The 4,042-nt window shown below is 30.6% G+C and overlaps 1 pseudogene; it reads left to right on the top strand.

Moving 5' to 3' along the window:
* Positions 1-461: 461 nt before the first annotated feature.
* Positions 462-4,042, top strand: part of LOC106465823 — a 48,509-nt pseudogene continuing 44,928 nt past the window's right edge.

Here is a 4,042-nt window from a genome sequence, read left to right as displayed (position 1 = left end):
ATTCGATTGGCGAAAGTACCCGGCTTCGCACAGGGTAATTAAGGCGGGTATGTTTTTATATATATTTTATAATATTAAAATATTTAAGGGCCAGCTGAATTAAAGCAGTTAGCGAACTTTATTGTTGTGTCACAATAAATAATTTATCTTGCACAGAAATTGAAAAGTTAAATTCATTCAACGCGACATTGATGATGAATAAAGCGTAGGAGTAATGGACAACCTATCATGCTAGGTAAATTTAATAATTGAATGTAATAAACATAATTTTTCACTTTGTTTTCATTCATTTATTTTTTGCGACTTGGAAATGAACCATTAACTTTGTGTGATGACAATAGTTCATATAATCATTAATGTGTTATTTTTTAGCACGCTCTCTAGTAGTCCACCAAGTTATGACGATTCCTATAGAACAAACATTTTGAACCGTTGTTGCAAATTCTATGTTCTAATTTCAGCCTAGGTCTAGCTTTACATGTAGTGGGGAAGTCAAGTTTAAGAATACTTTTGTTTCAACTGAAGTTCAAGAAAATCAAGGTAGGTTGAAAAACAAAAAAGTATTTAGTATACTTAGTAAAATTGAACAAATTTATAACATTCTAGGCTAATACTAATAGGATATCCTTAATTTGATTAGGCTTAGTTGATAGATTTAAAATAAGTTATTCAACTTTGAAATATGTTCATAAGACCATAAAGCCTATCACCTATAACGCAAATAAATGTTTATGATCAGAATAAGTTTACAAATAATTTACTTTTTTAACACTCAAACCTTTGAAAATTTGCTAGTCTGTAGTAACATCAAGAAACTTATATTTTTATGCTATTAACACTAACAGTTTAATGTTTAGCCTAAGTAATTCATAACCCTAACGTTTCTACTTCAAAACTTGAGCCTATGATCCGGAAAGGAGATGGGGATAATAATGTTAGATGTACTATATTTTCCAGTGTGGTTATTTTATTGTGACGTTCTAAAGAACCAACCTACATTAGGTTATATTATCATAACAGAATATATGCATTGTACAAACGAACAATAAAATTGCTTGTAGGCCTAATAACGTCTCATTTTTAAAATTCGAACAAAAAGTATTTAAACCTGTTAACAAGTCCCTAGCCTGTTTTTAACTACTTATTCAAAATATCTAAATGAACACAAGTTTTAATTTGTAAAACTATTTGAAAGCATGTTTGGAACTATTTTTGACCTTAATTAAGAAGATGAATAAATATTTTATTAGTTTTGACTAAAAAGAACATAAATTGTGCTTAAGAGTAGGTTGATATTTAGCTTCTTTGACTTAAACCTTTTGATTTGTTGAATATCTCTTTATTTACTTTTTAACTATGCCCTTGTTTGTTTCTTTTCTATCGTATTATGTACGCACGTATATATATTAATTTGTTTTATTTTTGAATTTTAGTATCTATACTATCATTTTGCTTGTTTGTATATTAGACCGTTACGCTTTCTGACCGAGAACCTGTTGCATAAGCATGCGTAGTTAGAACTGCGCATGTTCATTATTCACTCGATGACAGTCTGCGGCAGAGAGCTGCAAAGCTCAATGATCGCGTCGCTACGATTGCTGTATGAATCAAGAACAAAAGGAGAATGTAAATAGTATATTACTAACCATTTTGTACAGCAGAATATTAAAAACTTATCAAAGTTTTAAAAAAAGGTTTGACGTTAGGTCGTAGAATAATATTATAAGTTTATTTATCGATAGTATTAAGTACAGTAAAGTTTAGTCCTAAATAAACTAAAGTAAAAAAAAAAAAATTACACAGGTTACAGTGTTAATTTATCTCTTTATCGAACTCAGGCCTAACATAAGTTAAAGTTTTATAAAGTTGTCTAGGATTACAATTCGTTTGTATTGTGCTAGAAATGTTATGTTTAAAGAAGTACTGTTACGATAAAGATACTTTGGCCGGAAATGTCTCTGCTAGTCTTGTATTATTCTTACAACTGAACAGTTTTTGCATAAAATGTATAATTCAAAACGTTCAAAATAAAATGGATTCACATTTGTTATAATCTTCTTGATTATATTATGATTTCATGCAAATGAATCGATTTTTTTCATTCTTTTAAAACTAATTTACTAAATGGGATTAGTTTTTAATTTCAAGTAAACTTCTGAGCTATAAAAACCGCTTAAACTTAAAATTAGTCTATAACCCATTTATTTGATATATTTTTAAATATTATAAAATCAAATACAGCTTCTGTTATTATGAGCTATTGAAACAATAAACAAGTACATAGTTTTATTATGTTACTGTTGAATGTATTGTTGCGTCATCGAGATGACGTGACAATTCTCACGCCCTCTTGTTTCTAGAACTATCCCGTATCTTGGCGAATGCTCTAGTATTTGCTAGATAGAGTAGGCTGGTATATAAGAGAGGGGAATGTAATGTGTGTATAGATAGTGAGTAATTGAACTGCAGTCAGAAGTATTATTGACGTTCGTTGTTATAGCGTTTGTTTAGCGCGATTGTTGAAGTTGAGTGTATCGGTAAAGTTATATTCGGAAAGAATAAACCAGTTTTATTAAGTAAAGATTTGTGTCGTTAAAATTTCGTCGGAACGAAGTTACGGAAAAATCAATTAACAAACGGAGACGTAACAGTATTATCATGTTTCTCCTGTGTAATAAATATCCTTTGTTTAGTCTCATAAAATAGCCGTTTAGCTAGAGACGGATTGACTCTAGTAAAAATTGAATTTATACAAATCTGCTGTTTTACTTCAGTTAGGGTGAGGATTATGTATAATACGTATATGTCTGATATGCAGCATACTGCATTAACTTAATAAAAGTTTAATGGATAAAGCTACTCATGAAATTTCGAGGCATCAAATTCGTTGTTCTGCCATCTTTTAAATGTTTTACATACTAGTAACGATGATTTAACTTTAAATTAGCTTTATAATCAGTTATATTTAAAGATATATTGGTAACGATGAGGAACCACAGACTAGTTTTATTTATTTTTATATTTTTTTCAGGTATCTCGAAACATTGAAGATATGTCAAAATTCAACAAACTAGAAGACCCATACCTTGGGCTTATTAAATCAATGCCATACTTAGAAGCACAGGAAAAGTAAGACTTTCTGGCCTTTATTTTCTATATATATATATAAAATCATTCATATATATTTTTGCTTTACTTTTCCCATTTATTAATCACTAGCTGAGTTACCCCGCGTTGCAAGGTGAAAATGTAGATTTGAAATGTATAGATCAGTATTTTTTTCAGGAAATTATTCAGCAAGAAGACAAAAGCTGTGATGCGAGAAATAAAAAATATTAGATCGTGTTTGAGCTTGTCTTGTTCTTTGAGCCTGAAGTCGTACATCATGTTGCTTTTCTGTTTCTTGCTGTCTGTATGTTATTTGTCTTAATTTTTGTGCTTGAAGTCTGGTTTGATGCTGTTCAGAAGTTTCTTGTTGTCTATATCGAGCTTGCCTTGATGATTCTGACTGAACTCTGGCTTTGTGCTGTTCAACAGTTTCTTGCTGTCTTTGAGTAGCCTGCCTTTCAGGTTGAGCTCGAAGTCTAACTTTACATTGTTCCAGTCTCTTCCTGTATTTGAGCAGCCTGTCTTGCAGCTTGTGCTTGAAATCTTTGATTGTGTTCTTCTTCTGTTTCAGCTGCTCTTTGTGCTTGCATTCTTTTAGTGGCAGAAGATATTCCATAGAAAGGGCGTTTCTTGGGTGGAATAATCACCTGTATCACTAAACAATAATTTGCAATTCACAAAGTTACAAAATCACTTATGAAACCACTTAGCATTATTTAAAGAAAACTGTTTTTTGGAAATACTGAATTGACAGCAAGGTGATCTGAGTATCTCCTGCCATAATGCTTTGTATGTGCAAAACGTGCTTATGTTTGTATGTTTATTACAAAAAAGTGGCGAAATAATCATTAATTGTCAACTTCGTCATTAAATACTACACCAAATACAAAAAAATGGCACAATAATCATTAATTGTCAACTTCGTCATTAAATA

Source organism: Limulus polyphemus, unplaced genomic scaffold (genome assembly GCF_000517525.1).
Source record: "Limulus polyphemus unplaced genomic scaffold, Limulus_polyphemus-2.1.2 Scaffold2062, whole genome shotgun sequence".
In the NCBI taxonomy this organism is placed as follows: domain Eukaryota; kingdom Metazoa; phylum Arthropoda; class Merostomata; order Xiphosura; family Limulidae; genus Limulus; species Limulus polyphemus.
The sequence above is the reverse complement of the archived record's forward strand: the minus strand, read 5'-3'. Positions and strand labels throughout refer to the sequence as shown.